This window comes from Dendrobates tinctorius, unplaced genomic scaffold (assembly GCF_039654945.1).
Source record: "Dendrobates tinctorius isolate UK_male_01 unplaced genomic scaffold, ASM3965494v1 ptg000424l, whole genome shotgun sequence".
Classification (NCBI taxonomy): Eukaryota; Metazoa; Chordata; class Amphibia; order Anura; family Dendrobatidae; genus Dendrobates; species Dendrobates tinctorius.
In genome coordinates this window covers 288,137-306,403 of record NW_027362088.1, presented here as the reverse complement: position 1 = coordinate 306,403, position 18,267 = coordinate 288,137, and the positions used below count along the sequence as shown (strand labels likewise).

Genomic DNA, 18,267 nt, shown 5'->3' with positions numbered 1-18,267 from the left:
ATTTACTACAGGCCGCCTGTGCAAGCCGAAGATATAGATGAACTCTTTATGCATCAGATGGCCAAGTTCTCCAAAAAATATGACATAGTTGTCATGGGAGATTTCAACTATCCAGACATTTGTTGGGAATCTCTCTCAGGCAAAACTAACAGGTCAAGGAAATTCTTATCCTCTCTTGCTGACAACTTTATCTTCCAAAAGGTAAAGGAGAAAACAAGGGGAACTGCTACCTTGGATCTAATCCTTATAAACAGGGAGGAAATGGTTGAGGAGGTAAAAGTGGCTGGGACCCTAGGAGGTAGCGACCATGCTATTTTAGAATTTTGGATAACTAGAGGTGGAAGACCCGTGAAGACTCAGACGTCAAGGTTAGATTTCAGAAAGGCAGATTTTAAGGGATTCAGAAAGAGAATTGGAGGGATCCAATGGCTGGATATCCTTAAAGACAAAAATGTCCAGGAAGGATGGGAAATCTTGAAAAATGAAATTCTCAAAGCACAGTTGTTAACAATTCCGAAAAGAGGGAAGAATAGGAAGCATTTAAGGAAACCAGGATGGATGAACACAGAACTTAAGCACATGCTAAAAAGGAAGAAAAAAATGTTTATAAAATGGAAAGAGGGAGGCATATCTAAAGAAGAATATAATGCTGTCTGCAGAACCTGCAGGGCACAAATCAGATTATCTAAAGCTGAAAATGAACTGAGGCTTGCAAGAGATGTCAAAAGCAATAATAAAGGATTTTGGGGATATGTCAAAAGTAAAAGAAAAGTCAAAGATGCTATAGGATTTTTACAGGATGAAAATGATGAAATGGTAAGACAGGATGTTGAGAAGGCTGAACTTTTAAATTCCTATTTTGCATCTGTTTTCTCTCAGAAAGGAAATGCAACATCAACTGTTATTCACTGTCCTATTAAGGGAATAGAAGAATCCAGGATATCTATAAACAGAAAGATAGTGAGGAAACACTTAGCTAACCTAAATGAATTCAAGTCTCCAGGTTCAGATGAATTACACCCCAGAGTACTGAAGGAGATAGCAGAAGAAATTTTTGAACCCCTCTCCATAATCTTTGAAAATTCTTGGAGAACAGGAGAAGTGCCAGAAGACTGGAGAAGAGCAAATGTTGTTCCTATCTTCAAAAAGGGGAAGAAGGTGGACCCAGGCAACTATAGGCCGGTGAGTCTGACTTCTATACCAGGAAAGATCTTTGAACAAATTATTAAACAACATGTATGTCAATACCTGGATAAGAATGAAGTGATTAAACAAAGTCAGCATGGGTTTCTAACTAATAAGTCATGTCAGACTAACTTAATTTCCTTCTATGACGGTATCACTGATTGGGTGGATCAAGGAAATGCTGTAGATATAGTATATCTTGACTTCAGCAAAGCATTTGACAAAGTCTCTCATACAATCCTTATTGAAAAAATGACTAAGTATGGAATGGACAAGGCAACTGTTAGGTGGATTCATAACTGGCTTAGTGATCGGACCCAAAGAGTGGTCGTAAATGGCTGCACATCCAGTTGGAAGAATGTCTCAAGTGGGGTACCACAGGGCTCTGTCCTGGGCCCTGTATTGTTCAACATCTTTATCAACGATTTAGATGAAGGAATTGAGGGTAAACTGATTAAATTTGCTGATGACACAAAGCTAGGAGGGATAGCTAATACTAGAGAAGAGAGAGAGAGGATTCAAAAAGATTTAAATAAACTGGAGAAGTGGGCAGCAACTAACAGAATGGTTTTTAACAGGGAGAAATGCAAAGTACTACATCTGGGCAATAAAAATGAAAAAAGCATATATAGAATGGGAGGAATAGGGCTAAGTGACAGCACATGTGAAAAAGACTTGGGTATACTAATAGATCACAGACTGAATATGAGTCAACAGTGTGATGCAGCAGCAAAAAAGGCAAATGCAATTCTAGGATGTATTAACAGAAGCATACAGTCTAGATCACGTGAAGTCATTATTGCCCTCTACTCCTCTTTGGTCAGACCTCATCTGGAATATTGTGTCCAGTTTTGGGCACCACATTTTAAAAAAGACATCAACAAACTGGAGCAAGTTCAGAAAAGAGCGACCAGAATGGTGACCGGTCTGCAAACCCTGTCTTATGAGGAAAGGTTGCAGGATTTGGGAATGTTTAGTTTGCAAAAGAGAAGACTGAGAGGAGACTTAATAGCTGTCTACAAATATCTAAAGGGCTGTCACATTGTAGAAGGATCAACTTTATTCTCATTTGCACAAGGAAAGACTAGAAGCAATGGGATGAAACTGAATGGGAAGAGACACAGATTAGATATTAGAAAAAACTTTTTGACAGTTAGAGTGATCAATGAGTGGAACAGGCTTCCACGAGAAGTGGTGAGTTCTCCTTCAATGGAAGTCTTCAAACAGAGGCTGGACAGACATCTGACTGGGATGATTTAGCGAATCCTGCTTTGAGCAGGGGGTTGGACCAGATGGCCCAGGAGGTCCCTTCCAACTCTACGATTCTATGATTCTATGATTCCCTTGATCATGAGATTTCATTGTACCCTGCACGGATTCTAGACATCCTTTGCCAGATGCAGAAAAGCAGTCCCAGAACATAACAGAACCTCCTCCATGTTTCACAGTAGGGACAGTTTTCTTTTCTTGATATGCTTCATTTTTCCATCTGTGAACATAAAGCTGATGTGCCTTGCCAAAAAGTTCAATTTTTGTCTCATCTGTCCAAGACATTCTCCCAGAAGCTTTGTGGCTTGTCAACATGTAGTTTGGCAAATTCCAGCCTGGCTTTTTTATGATTTTTTTTCAACAATGGTGTCCACCTAGGTCATCTCTAATGAAGTGCACTTTGGCTCGTACACTGACAGGATGGTGCGATCTGACACTGATGTTCCTTGAGCTTGAAGTTCACCTTTAATCTGTTTGGAAGATTTTCTGAGCTCTTTTGTTACCATTCATATTATCCGTCTCTTTGATTTGTCATTAGTTTTCCTCCTGCGGACATGTCCAGGGAGGTCGGCTACAGTCCAATGGATCTTAAATTTCTTAATAATATGTGCAACTGTAGTCACAGGAACATCAAGCTGCTTGGAGATGGTCTTCCAACTTTTACCTTTAACATGTTTGTCTATAATTTCTAGTGATGAGCGAACATGCTCGCCACTACTCGTTACTCACTCGAGTATCGCTGTACTTGCAGCACTCAGCAAGCACTGAGCATTTCTGGGATTATTCAGAGGGAGCTTGAGTCCCCATTCTGCATTTTTGGCGCTCTTTAGCAGGGATTGCCTGCCACACAATGTAATGACACAGCCATCTTTGTTGTGGTATTACAGTGATTGGCTGGCTGCACAGCATCATCAGGTCTATATCAGACCTGGCGCTGCCCTGCTCGGCCCAGTCGCCTCCGGAATCACACAGAGTAGGGAGAGCTGCTGCTGAGATAGGTACAGATTTGTGATTTTATTACTTAGTGTGGGTATACAATCGTTGAATCCACATATCCAGCTAAACCAACAGTCCTTCTAAGGACTAATTACGGGATATATAGATTGCAGTGCTAGAAAGGCAAGGAGTGTCTGTGCGTATATACACATCAGTGCACAAATGTGCATGTGTCTGCACAAACTGTTAGAAATCGACTCCATGAGGACGGTCTGAGTCCCTGATGTTCACAGATGGGGGTTGTGCTCACAGCCCAACACCGTGCGGCCCTCCAAAGAAATGCCACCCCACACCATTACTGACCCACTGCCAAACCGGACATGCTGAAGGATGTTGCAGGCAGCAGATCACTCTACACGGCGTCTCAGAGACTCTGTCATGTCTGTCACTTTTGCTCAGTGTGAATCTGCTTTAATCTGGGAAGAGCACAGGGCGCCAGTGGCGAATTTGCCAATCCTGGTGTTTTGTGGCAAATGCCAAGCGTCCTGCACGGTGTTGGGCTGTGAGCACAATGCATATGCACTTTATTATTGGATTGCATGAGAACGTTTAGTGCAATAATTTATTATATCCACAAATGTTAGAATTATACAGGTCTGAATTTTGTGTTTTATGTGGAGTATTGCAGCAATATGCTTCCTATGAGGAGACCCTATTTTTCTGAGCATTGAGTGTATGTTCCTCAAATTGTCTGACTTCTTTTGTCTGTTTTATCTGGTTTTGAGGCACCAACATTTATTTTTTGTTTTATTGTTGTTATTTCAATAACAATTATTATTTTATTTTTGCTTTGAGTAGACACTTCTTGGTCGCATCAGTAGCCCAGCGGCTACAGGATCAATATGTTTGAATACTATGTGGAGTGTTGCCGTTCCTGTGTTTAGGGAAATGGGCCTGGGTAGAATGCTTATCAATTCAGCCATTTTTAGTGAGCGTGGAAAATATTGTACTCCATTTAAAATGGGAAAAGCGTGTGGCAAGGGATGGGGAAGTGGACGTGATGGTGATGGTGCATGCAGACGCCCAGGCCGTGGGCAAGTTGAAATTGTGCCATAACAAACGCCCACATCTTCTCGCCCAACCTTCATGACCCAATTACTAGGGGCCTGAAGCAGGACATCACTATTGAAACCAGAGCAGTGTGAAACAGTTGTTGGTTGGTTTGCGGGTAATGTTTTCGGTCAGTTTGCCACCACCACCACTACCACTCTGTCTCCCACGAGGTCAAGTCTGAGTAGCTGTGAGTCTGGACCGCATATTCCTCACCCTGATCCTCCTTCCTCCCGCCATGCCGAGTGCCCAGAGACAATTGATCCCACACTTGGACACTTCGAAGAGCTGTTCACTTTTCCATTTAGAGATTCAGGCCTCTCGCCCGGTCCACTTGAAGCGGGGCAAGATGAGATCGCATGTAGCGATGCCCAAATATTTGAGCAGCCACGGTCACACGAAGGCAACAGTGTGAACGTGTCACAAGAGGTGGATGATGGTGAGACACAATTGCCAGCACGTCAGGAGGAGGACCAGGTTGCGGTAGTGGAAGCCGAGGTGGTGGATGATTTAGTAACTGACCCAACCTGGCAGCAGGATATGCAGAGCGAGGACAGCAGCACACAGGGGGAGGGAGGTGTAGCACCCCAAAAGGCAGGAAGAAGCAGTGTGGTGGCTACAGACAGAAGAACCGTTCCTTGTAACACCAACACGACGGAAGTTGGCTTTACAACTGTTAGGTCTTCCCGAGTCTGGTTGTTTTTTAAAGACTCTGTAGATAACCCAAACAAGCCACTTGCACCACTTGCCATGACGCATAAGCAGGGGTAGCAAAACTCCCAGCCTGACCACCACCAGCATGATCAGGCACATGGCAGCAAAGAACCCGACTTTGTGGGCCGAACACCAGGTTCCAGGAACAGAGTCTGTGGGTGATACCACTGCTTCTTCCACTGTTGTGCATGCAAGCCAATCCCCTGTCCACTGTGCATGTGAAGAAGCCTCCTGCCCTGCACCTGTCGTTGCCCACACTCAACTACCACCATCATCAAGCACGTCCATGTCCTTGTCCCAGCGCAGCCTTCAGTTGTCCATACCCCAATCAAGCGTAAATACACAGCCAACGCCCCACAGGCCACAGTACTAAATTCACACATTTCTCTACTATTTGCGGTCAAAATGTTGTCTTTTAGGCTTGTGGAGATGGAAGCTTTCCGCAACCTGATGGCGGTGGCCGTCCCAAGGTACTCTGTCCCCAGCCATCACTATTTCTCCCGGTGGGCCGTCCCTGCATTACACAAGCACGTGCCTCTCAACATTACCCGTGCCCTGAGCAATGCTGTTACTGGTAAAGTCCAACTAACCACGGACACGTGGCCAAGTGCTTGTGTGTAGTGATGCTACATCTCGCTAATGGCACACTGGGTTAACATAGTGAAAGCTGGGACCCAGATGGACCATGGAATGGAACACGTGAACTCGAAGCCAAGGATTTGCAGGACCTACGTCAATCAGGGTTGCCCCCACAGTCTACAGCTCCTGCACCACCTACTCCTCTTCAGCCTCCATCTCCAAAATGACCACATCAGTCACAAGCTTGAAGCACTGCAGCACTGCTTCAGCCAAGCTTAGGTTACAAACTGCACAATGCTGAAGAGTTGTGGACAGCTCTGAAAGAGCAGGCAGATCTGTGGCTGACACCGCTGAACCTATAGCCAGGCATGGTCGTGTGTGACAATGGCCGGAACCTGGTAGCGGCCCTGAGGCGAGGCAAGAGCACACACGTACCATGCCTGGCCCATGTGCTTAACCTCATTGTTCAATGATTTCTCAAAAGCTACCTGGAGCTGCCGGATCTGTTTGTGAAAGTATACCGCCTGTGTGCCCATTTTAGAAAGTCAGCTCCAGCTTTCACTGCCCATTGCAGTGCTTCAGCAGCGTTTGCAGCTTCCGGCTCAACGACTAGTGTGTGATGTCCCCACACGTTGGAACTCTACACTGCATATGTTGGAAAGGATTTGTGAGCAGAAGAGAGCAGTTGTTGCCTATAAGCATCAAAAAGGCCATCGGCATTCAGTTCAGAATCCACACATAAAACATCAGGAGTGGACATGGATATCAGACCTATGTACCATCCTACAAAACTTTGAGGAGTCCACCTAGGTGGTGAGCGGCGATGGCGCCATAACTAGCGTCACCATCCTGCTTCTCTGTCTTCTGAAACGCTCTCTGCTCAAAAAGGTTGCATTGCAGACGGAGCACGATGAGATAGAGCAAAGAACCATACAGGGTGATTACTCACAGCCCAGCCTCATGTCATCCCAATGTGGATTGGGTGACAATGAGGAAGGGAAGGAGGAGAAAGAAGAGGAGCTACTTTCATGCGCTATAGATGGTACTGCAAGCACAACTGTCATACCGTCTGTTCATCGAGGATAGCCTGAAGACAGGGAAGAGGAGCAGAGCATGGTCAGTCGTCCTCTTGGTGAGGAAGTCTTGCCTGTTAGCAGTCTGCCATGCATGGCTGACTTTATGTTGCGCTGCCTTTCCCGTGACCTTCGCATTGTCAAAATTTTGGCAGACAGTCATTACTGGTTGGTGATACATCTAGACCCATGCTACAAGGAGAGCTTTCAATCTCTTCTTCCAGAGGCAGAGAAGGGTATTAAAATGGTGCAGTACCAGAAGACCCTTGTTGCAGAATTATTGAAAAAAAAAAATTCCCATTTGAAAACGCTGGCGGCAGAGGTCACAGTTCATTGGACAATCAAGAAGTACAGGCGAGAGACACAACTCCAATCCAGCAGAGGCAGGGAGGGGAACACTGTCAAAGTTCTGGGAGACCTGTCTCAGATCCTCCCGTCGCAGTGGCCATGATGCATCTCCTACTCTCTAGGCTCCAGTCACTAGGCATTAAGGACATCGCTCTCTCCTGGTTCTCTTCCTATCTTTCTGACCGCTCCTTCAGTGTATCGTTCACTGGCTCAACGTCATCTCCTCTTCCTCTGGAAGTCGGGGTATCTCTGGGCTCAGTCCTTGGCCCCCTTCTCTTCTCTCTCTACACGGCCCCAATTGGACAGACCATCAGCAGATTTGGCTTTCAGTACCATCTTTATGCTGATGACACACAACTATACCCGTCATCCCCCGACCTTACCCCCGCTGTACTACAGAACGCCAGTGACTGTCTGTCCGCAGTTTCCAACATCATGTCCACTCTCTATCTGAAACGCAACCTCTCCAAAACTGAACTACTTCTGCTCCCGCCATCTACTAACCTCCCTAAATCTGACATTTCCCTCTCCGTGGGTGGCACCATAATAACACCCCGGCAACAGGCGCACTGTCTAGGTGTTATGTTTGTCACCAATCTCTCCTTCACATCCCATATACAATCTCTTGCCCGCTCTTGCCGCTTACACCTAAAGAACATCTCTAGAATCCGCCCTTTTCTCACCATTGAAACAAGAAAAACCCTCACTGTCACCTTGATCCACTCCCACCTGGACTACTGCAATGCTCTATTAATTGGCCTCCCAGTTACTCGACTTTCCCCTCTCCAGTCCATACTTAATGCAGCAGCCAAGGCCATCCATCTGGCTAATCGGTACTCGGACACGTCCGCTCTTCGCCAATTGTTACATTGGCTGCCCATTCATTATAGGATCCAATGCAAAGTACTCACCCACAAAGCTCTCCACAGTGCAGCACCCCCCTACATCTCCACCCTCATTTGTGTCTATCGACCTAACCAACCGATGAGCTCTGCAAACGACTTTCACCTAACCTTTGCACTAATCCGTACCTCCCACTCCTGACTCCAAGACTTCTCCTGCGCTGCACCAATCCTATGAAATGCTCTACCCCAAGAAATTAGGACTATCCACAATTTGCATAGTTTCAGGCGCTCCCTCAAAACAAATTTGTTCAGAGCGGCCTATCACGTTCACTAATTAAAATAATTCTATGTGTAAGTGTGCGTGTGTGGCCCATTCACTATCTCCATCCATCCCTCACTCCCTCAAGATGGCTGGACCTTCATTGTAAATACACCATTGTATATACACACCTGTCCTCTGTGTCTCCCCCACCTCATTGTAGAGTGTAAGCTCTCACCAGCAGGGGCGGCTTATTTTACTTTAATTATTGTATTGTTAACGTTGTTACTTATAATTTGTGTTTTGAAACTTAAACTGTAAAGCGCTGTGGAATATGTTGGCGCTATATAAATAAAGATTATTATTATGCGCGGGGTACTGTCACAAGGAGTGCAAAGTTTTGGAAGATGCTGAGGGAATACCTTGCTGACCGTACCAACGTCCTCCATGGTTCCTCTGTGCCTTATAATTATTGGGTTTCCAAGCTGCACACGTGGCATGAACGGGCTCTCTACGCCTTGGAGGTCCTGGCCTGCCCTGCCGCTAGCGTTCTGTCAGAGCGGGTTTTTAGTGCCGCTGGTGGAATTATAACTGATAAGAGCATCCGCCTGTCCACTGACAATGCTGACAGGCTGACTCTTGTAAAAATGAACAAGGGCTGGATTGGGCCAGACTTCTGTGCACCACCGAATGATAACAGCGAAACATAACCTCCAATCCGGTGTCTTTTTTTGGGAGGTGTATTCCCATGCACCTCTTCACACCCACACTTGGGTACACGCTTCCTGATTTTGGCTATTTGGTGTTATCCTCCAACTTCTCCTCATCCTCATCATCCACCACCACTATACTTTTTTGCAAGGGTGTTTATGATGGCCGTAAAAAAAATATTTACACAGTAGGTTGATGTGTACCCCCAGGGGGAAATGTTTGTCAGCCCATACACTTAGTGCATGAGACCCGCTCCTGTAAACTGGGAAAACATTTTGCGGAGACCACCCTCCACAGTTCTTCCTTGGGGGATTGGAGTGTGCAAATTTTGGGCAGACCTTGTATACAGTTCATGGGCAAACTTTAGGCGACTTAAAAAAATCAGAATAATGGGAACTTTGGTTCCATGTGGCCATCCGGTAAGTGGGTTCTAAGAGTTATTGGGGTGCATGTAGCTTTGGAGCAGCGCAGGCCTTGCATTCAATGCATAAGCAAACAGTATGGGAGGACCAAATGAATACTGTGATTTACGGTTTGCATGTGGTCATCCAAGACGTCTGTTCAATGGGTTGTTAGGGTGCGTGCAAATTTTGGGCAACCCTGCCACTCACTGCATACGACCCACTGTTTAATAATGGGAACAACAAAGCTTAACCGGCTGATGGCTCTCTAAGAATAGTGAGGGCCGACTGCTAGCCCTATAAAATAGCCTGTGCCTTTCAGAGTCCCTCCTTCATAAATGAAACAGGATGTGTCTGATGATGTGTCACCGACCACAAGGCCAAAGAAGGTTGTAAAATGTTAAAATGACATTTCCCAGTGAAGGCATTTGTCTCGGATGAAAGTAATGTTAGGCTATGTGCACACGCTGCGGTTTTTGCTGCGGATCTGCAGCAGTTCTGCAGACAGTGTACAGCAGCACGTTATCCTATGGGATTTACAATCTGCTGTGCACAGGCTGCGGTTTTTGCTGCGGATCCGCTGCAGTTTTTGCTGCGGATCTGCAGCAGTTCTGCAGACAGTGTACAGTAGCACGTTATCCTATGGGATTTACAATCTGCTGTGCACAGGCTGCGGTTTTTGGTGCCGATCTGCAGCAGTTCTGCAGACAGTGTACAGTAGCACGTTATCCTATGGGATTTACAATCTGCTGTGCACAGGCTGCGGTTTTTGCTGCGGATCTGCAGCAGTTCTGCAGACAGTGTACAGTAGCACGTTATCCTATGGGATTTACAATCTGCTGTGCACACGCTGCGGTTTTTGCTGCGGATCTGCAGCAGTTCTGCAGACAGTGTACAGTAGCACGTTATCCTATGGGATTTACAATCTGCTGTGCACACGCTGCGGTTTTTGCTGCGGATCTGCAGCAGTTCTGCAGACAGTGTACAGTAGCACGTTATCCTATGGGATTTACAATCTGCTGTGCACAGGCTGCGGATTTTTAACTGCGGAAAAGCTGCGGTTTTGAATCCACAAAAAGAAATGACATGTCACTTCTTTTCTGCGGATTTTGCTGCGGTTTACCATCTCCTCCATTGTAGAGATGATAAACCGCAGGCCAATCCGCAGGTAAAACCGCAGGTCATTTTACCTGCAGTTCCACAGATAAAAAAAATCCGCAGACCAATCCGCAGCGTGTGCACATAGCCTAAAAGTTCAAAAATGCATCAAAAGCGCTACGTGTGAACATAGCCCAAGTGGTTGAGGAAAATTTTTGTTTTGGGTTAATTATTTTGCCTTATATAAAAGTCATCACCCTGGAAAGGATGCGCCTTCACATATTTCCCAGCAAAATCCGTTTTGGTTTTGTTTTTGTATGTTTTCTGGTGCGCCTGTAAAAGTGGTGTAAGACTCTGACAACATTGCTCACAGCTGTGACCTGGAGTCAGAAATGCTTCCAGGGGCGATCCCCATGATGTCCCCGTGTCATTCGAGCAGTGTTTCCATCATTTTCAGATGTTTTTAGACTTTAGAAGGATCCCCGGGGGGGCCGCTGTAAAAAATACTCAGTTTTCCCATAGACTTACATTGGGCTCGTTGCTCGGGTCGAGAACCCGAGTATTCTAATTTGCTCAACCCAAGCATTTTAGTGCTCGCTCATCACTAGTCTCTTGCTCAGATTCCTCTACTCCCAGGCTTCTCTATTCCAGGTTAATATATTTTAGGTGTGTCTACTTGAGGTTCCTCTACTCCCAGGCTTCTCTATTCCAGGTTAATATATTTTAGCTGTCTCTAGTTCTGGTTCCTCTTCTCCCAAGCTTCTCTATTCCAGGTTAATATATTTTAGGTGTCTCTAGTTCAGGTTCCTCTACTCCCAGGCTTCTCTATTCCAGGTTAATATATTTTAGGTGTCTCTAGTTCAGGTTCCTCTACTCCCAGGCTTCTCTATTCCAGGTTAATATATTTTAGGTGTCTCTAGTTCTGGTTCCTCTTCTCCCAGGCTTCTCTATTCCAGGTTAATATATTTTAGGTGTCTCTAGTTGAGGTTCCTCTACTCCCAGGCTTCTCTATTCCAGGTTAATATATTTTAGCTGTCTCTAGTTCTGGTTCCTCTTCTCCCAAGCTTCTCTATTCCAGGTTAATATATTTTAGATGTCTCTAGTTCAGGTTCCTCTACTTTCAGGCTTCTCTATTCCTGGTTGATATATTGTAGGAGTCTCTAGTTCAGGTTCCTCTACTCCCAGGCTTCTCTATTCCAGTTTAATATATTTTAGGTGTCTCTAGTTCAGGTTCCTCTACTTTCAGGCTTCTCTATTTCAGGTTAATATATTTTAGGTGTGTCTAGTTGAGGTTCCTCTACTCCCAGGCTTCTCTATTCCAGGTTAATATATTTTAGGTGTCTCTAGTTCAGGTTCCTCTACTCCCAGGCTTCTCTATTCCAGGTTAATATATTTTAGGTGTCTCTAGTTCAGGTTCCTCTTCTGCCAGGCTTCTCTATTCCAGGTTAATATAATTTAGGTGTCTCTAGTTCAGGTTCCTCTACTTTCAGGCTTCTCTATTTCAGGTTAATATATTTGAGGTGTCTCTAGTTCAGGTTCCTCTACTCCCAGGCTTCTCTATTCCAGGTTAATATATTTTAGGTGTGTCTAGTTGAGGTTCATCTATCCCCAGGCTTCTCTATTCCAGGTTAATATATTTTAGGTGTCTCTAGTTCAGGTTCCTCTACTCCCAGGCTTCTCTATTCCAGGTTAATATATTTTAGGTGTCTCTAGTTCAGGTTCCTCTACTCCCAGGCTTCTCTATTCCAGGTTAGTATATTTTAGCTGTCTCTAGTTCAGGTTCCTCTACTCCCAGGCTTCTCTATTCCAGGTTAATATATTTTAGGTGTCTCTAGTTCTGGTTCCTCTTCTCCCAGGCTTCTCTATTCCAGGTTAATATATTTTAGGTGTCTCTAGTTCTGGTTCCTCTTCTCCCAGGCTTCTCTATTCCAGGTTAACATATTTTAGGTGTCTCTAGTTCAGGTTCCTCTACTTTCAGGCTTCTCTATTCCAGGTTAATATATTTTAGGTGTCTCTAGTTCAGGTTCCTCTACTCCCAGGCTTCTCTATTCCAGGTTAATATATTTTAGGTGTCTCTACTTCAGGTTCCTCTTCTCCCAGGCTTCTCTATTCCAGGTTAATATATTTTAGGTGTCTCTAGTTCAGGTTCCTCTACTTTCAGGCTTCTCTATTCCAGGTTAATATATTTTAGGTGTCTCTAGTTCAGGTTCCTCTACTTTCAGGCTTCTCTATTCCAGGTTAATATATTTTAGGTGTCTCTAGTTCAGGTTCCTCTACTCCCAGGCTTCTCTATTCCAGGTTAATATATTTTAGGTGTCTCTAGTTCAGGTTCCTCTTCTCTCAGGCTTCTCTATCCCAGGTTAATATATTTTAGGTGTCTCTAGTTCAGGTTCCTCTACTTTCAGGCTTCTCTATTCCAGGTTAATATATTTTAGGTGTCTCTAGTTCAGGTTCCTCTACTCCCAGGCTTCTCTATTCCAGGTGAATATATTTTAGGTGTCTCTAGTTCAGGTTCCTCTACTCCCAGGCTTCTCTATTCCAGGTTAATATATTTTAGCTGTCTCTAATTCTGGTTCCTCTACTCCCAGGCTTCTCTATTCCAGGTGAATATATTTTAGGTGTCTCTAGTTCTGGTTCCTCTACGCCCAAGCTTCTCTATTCCAGGTGAATATATTTTAGATGTCTCTCGTTCTGGTTGCTCTTCTCCCAAGCTTCTCTATTCCAGGTTAATATATTTTAGATGTCTCTAGTTCAGGGTCCTCTACTTTCAGGCTTCTCTATTCCAGGTTAATATATTTTAGGTGTCTCTAGTTCAGGTTCCTCTACTCCCAGGCTTCTCTATTCCTGGTTAATATATTTTAGGTGTCTCTAGTTCTGGTTCCTCTACTCCCAAGCTTCTCTATTCCACGTTAATATATTTTAGATGTCTCTAGTTCAGGTTCCTCTAATTTCAGGCTTCTCTATTCCAGGTTAATATATTTGAGGTGTCTATAGTTCAGGTTCCTCTACTCCCAGGCTTCTCTATTCCAGGTTAATATATTTGAGGTGTCTCTAGTTCAGGTTCCTCTACTCCCAGGCTTCTCTATTCCAGGTTAATATATTTTAGGTGTCTCTAGTTCAGGTTCCTCTACTCCCAGGCTTCTCTATTCCAGGTTAATATATTTTAGCTGTCTCTAGTTCTGGTTCCTCTACTCCCAGGCTTCTCTATTCCAGGTTAATATATTTTAGGTGTCTCTAGTTCTGGTTCCTCTTCTCCCAGGGTTCTCTATTCCAGGTTAATATATTTTAGGTGTCTCTAGTTCTGGTTCCTCTTCTCCCAGGCTTCTCTATTCCAGGTTAATATATTTTAGGTGTCTCTAGTTCAGGTTTCTCTACTTTCAGGCTTCTCTACTCCAGGTTAATATATTTTAGAATCATAGAATCGTAGAGTTGGAAGGGACCTCCTGGGCCATCTAGTCCAACCCCCTGCTCAAAGCAGGATTCGCTAAATCATCCCAGTCAGATATCTGTCCAGCCTCTGAAGACTTCCATTGAAGGAGAACTCACCACTTCTCGTGGCAGCCTGTTCCACTCATTGATCACTCTAACTGTCAAAAAGTTTTTTCTAATATCTAATCTGTGTCTCTTCCCATTCAGTTTCATCCCATTGCTTCTAGTCTTTCCTTGTGCAAATGAGAATAAAGTTGATCCTTCTACAATGTGACAGCCCTTTAGATATTTGTAGACAGCTATTAAGTCTCCTCTCAGTCTTCTCTTTTGCAAACTAAACATTCCCAAATCCCAAACATTCCCAAATTTAGGTGTATCTAGTTCTGGTTCCTCTACTCCCAGGCTTCTCTATTCCAGGTTAATATATTTTAGGTGTCTCTAGTTCAGGTTCCTCTACTCCCAGGCTTCTCTATTCCAGGTTAATATATTTTAGGTGTCTCTAGTTCAGGTTCCTCTACTCCCAGGCTTCTCTATTCCAGGTGAATATATTTTAGGTGTCTCTAGTTCAGGTTCCTCTACTCCCAGGCTTCTCTATTCCAGGATAATATATTTTAGCTGTCTCTAGTTCTGGTTCCTCTACTCCCAGGCTTCTCTATTCCAGGTTAATATATTTTAGGTGTCTCTAGTTCAGGTTCCTCTTCTCTCAGGCTTCTCTATTCCAGGTTAATATATTTTAGGTGTCTCTAGTTCAGGTTCCTCTACTTTCAGGCTTCTCTATTCCAGGTGAATATATTTTAGGTGTCTCTAGTTCAGGTTCCTCTACTCCCAGGCTTCTCTATTCCAGGTTAATATATTTTAGCTGTCTCTAATTCTGGTTCCTCTACTCCCAGGCTTCTCTATTCCAGGTGAATATATTTTAGGTGTCTCTAGTTCTGGTTCCTCTACGCCCAAGCTTCTCTATTCCAGGTGAATATATTTTAGATGTCTCTCGTTCTGGTTGCTCTTCTCCCAAGCTTCTCTATTCCAGGTTAATATATTTTAGATGTCTCTAGTTCAGGTTCCTCTACTTTCAGGCTTCTCTATTCCAGGTTAATATATTTTAGGTGTCTCTAGTTCAGGTTCCTCTACTCCCAGGCTTCTCTATTCCTGGTTAATATATTTTAGGTGTCTCTAGTTCTGGTTCCTCTACTCCCAAGCTTCTCTATTCCACGTTAATATATTTTAGATGTCTCTAGTTCAGGTTCCTCTAATTTCAGGCTTCTCTATTCCAGGTTAATATATTTGAGGTGTCTCTAGTTCAGGTTCCTCTACTCCCAGGCTTCTCTATTCCAGGTTAATATATTTGAGGTGTCTCTAGTTCAGGTTCCTCTACTCCCAGGCTTCTCTATTCCAGGTTAATATATTTTAGGTGTCTCTAGTTCAGGTTCCTCTACTCCCAGGCTTCTCTATTCCAGGTTAATATATTTTAGCTGTCTCTAGTTCTGGTTCCTCTACTCCCAGGCTTCTCTATTCCAGGTTAATATATTTTAGGTGTCTCTAGTTCTGGTTCCTCTTCTCCCAGGGTTCTCTATTCCAGGTTAATATATTTTAGGTGTCTCTAGTTCTGGTTCCTCTTCTCCCAGGCTTCTCTATTCCAGGTTAATATATTTTAGGTGTCTCTAGTTCAGGTTTCTCTACTTTCAGGCTTCTCTACTCCAGGTTAATATATTTTAGGTGTATCTAGTTCTGGTTCCTCTACTCCCAGGCTTCTCTATTCCAGGTTAATATATTTTAGGTGTCTCTAGTTCAGGTTCCTCTACTCCCAGGCTTCTCTATTCCAGGTTAATATATTTTAGGTGTCTCTAGTTCAGGTTCCTCTACTCCCAGGCTTCTCTATTCCAGGTGAATATATTTTAGGTGTCTCTAGTTCAGGTTCCTCTACTCCCAGGCTTCTCTATTCCAGGATAATATATTTTAGCTGTCTCTAGTTCTGGTTCCTCTACTCCCAGGCTTCTCTATTCCAGGTTAATATATTTTAGGTGTCTCTAGTTCTGGTTCCTCTACTCCCAGGCTTCTCTATTCCATGTTAACATATTTTAGCTGTCTCTAGTTCAGGTTCCTCTACTTTCAGGCTTCTCTACTCCAGGTTAATATATTTTAGGTGTCTCTAGTTCTGGTTCCTCTACTCCCAGGCTTCTCTATTCCAGGTTAATATACTTTAGGTGTCTCTAGTTCAGGTTCCTCTACTCCCAGGCTTCTCTATTCCAGGTTAATATATTTTAGGTGTCTCTAGTTCTGGTTCCTCTTCTCCCAGGCTTCTCTATTCCAGGTTAATATATTTTAGGTGTCTCTAGTTCAGGTTCCTCTACTTTCAGGCTTCTCTACTCCAGGTTAATATATTTTAGGTGTCTCTAGTTCTGGTTCCTCTTCTCCCAGGCTTCTCTATTCCATGTTAATAGATTTTAGGTGTCTCTAGTTCAGGTTCCTCTACTTTCAGGCTTCTCTACTCCAGCTTAATATATTTTAGGTGTCTCTAGTTCAGGTTCCTCTACTCCCAGGCTTCTCTATTCCAGGTGAATATATTTTAGGTGTCTCTAGTTCAGGTTCCTCTACTCCCAGGCTTCTCTATTCCAGGTGAATATATTTTAGGTGTCTCTAGTTCAGGTTCCTCTACTCCCAGGCTTCTCTATTCCAGGTTAATATATTTTAGCTGTCTCTAGTTCTGGTTCCTCTACTCCCAGGCTTCTCTATTCCAGGTTAATATATTTTAGGTGTCTCTAGTTCTGGTTCCTCTACTCCCAGGCTTCTCTATTCCAGGTTAATATATTTTAGGTGTCTCTAGTTCTGGTTCCTCTACTCCCAGGCTTCTCTATTCCAGGTGAATAAATTTTAGGTGTCTCTAGTTCTGGTTGCTCTTCTCCCAAGCTTCTCTATTCCAGGTTAATATATTTTAGATGTCTCTAGTTCAGGTTCCTCTACTTTCAGGCTTCTCTATTCCAGGTTAATACATTTTAGGTGTCTCTAGTTCAGGTTCCTCTACTCCCAGGCTTCTCTATTCTAGGTTAATATATTTCAGGTGTCTCTAGTTCTGGTTCCTCTACTCCCAAGCTTCTCTATTCCAGGTTAATATATTTTCGATGTCTCTAGTTCAGGTTCCTCTAGTTTCAGGCTTCTCTATTCCAGGTTAATATATTTTAGGTGTCTCTAGTTCAGGTTCCTCTACTCCCAGGCTTCTCTATTCCAGGTTAATATATTTTAGCTGTCTCAAGTTCTGGTTCCTCTACTCCCAGGCTTCTCTATTCCGGGTTAATATATTTTAGGTGTCTCTAGTTCTGGTTCCTCTTCTCCCAGCGTTCTCTATTCCAGGTTAATATATTTTAGGTGTCTCTAGTTCTGGTTCCTCTTCTCCCAGGCTTCTCTATTCCAGGTTAATATATTTTATGTGTCTCTAGTTCAGGTTCCTCTACTTTCAGGCTTCTCTACTCCAGGTTAATATATTTTAGGTGTCTCTAGTTCTGGTTCCTCTACTCCCAGGCTTCTCTATTCCAGGTTAATATATTTTAGGTGCCTCTAGTTCAGGTTCCTCTACTCCCAGGCTTCTCTATTCCAGGTTAATATATTTTAGGTGTCTCTAGTTCAGGTTCCTCTACTCCCAGGCTTCTCTATTCCAGGTGAATATATTTTAGCTGTCTCTAGTACTGGTTCCTCTACTCCCAGGCTTCTCTATTCCAGGTTGATATATTTTAGGTGCCTCTAGTTCAGGTTCTTCTACTCCCAGGCTTCTCTATTCCAGGTTAATTTATTTTATCTGTCTCTAGTCCTGGTTCCTCTTCTCCCAGGCTTCTCTATTCCAGGTTAATATATTTTAGGTGTCTCTAGTTCTGGTTCCTCTTCTCCCAGGCTTCTCTATTCCAGGTTGATATATTTTAGGTGCCTCTAGTTCAGGTTCTTCTACTCCCAGGCTTCTCTATTCCAGGTTAATTTATTTTATCTGTCTCTAGTCCTGGTTCCTCCTCTCCCAGGCTTCTCTATTCCAGGTTAATATATTTTAGGTGTCTCTAGTTCTGGTTCCTCTTCTCCCAGGCTTCTCTATTCCAGGTTAATATATTTTTGGTGTCTCTAGTTCAGGTTCCTCTACTTTCAGGCTTCTCTACTCCAGGTTAATATATTTTAGGTGTCTCTAGTTCTGGTTCCTCTACTCCCAGGCTTCTCTATTCCATGTTAATAGATTTTAGGTGTCTCTAGTTCAGGTTCCTCTACTTTCAGGCTTCTCTCTTCCAGGTTAATATATTTTAGGTGTCTCTAGTTCAGGTTCCTCTACTCCCAGACTT

At 43.7% G+C, this 18,267-nt stretch overlaps 1 protein-coding gene across 1 annotated transcript in view; it reads left to right on the top strand.

Moving 5' to 3' along the window:
- The window catches only part of ACAP1 (ArfGAP with coiled-coil, ankyrin repeat and PH domains 1), a 316,878-nt gene that overhangs the window by 124,134 nt on the left and 174,477 nt on the right, over positions 1 to 18,267 (top strand). The gene's annotated exons all lie outside the window — the stretch shown is intronic.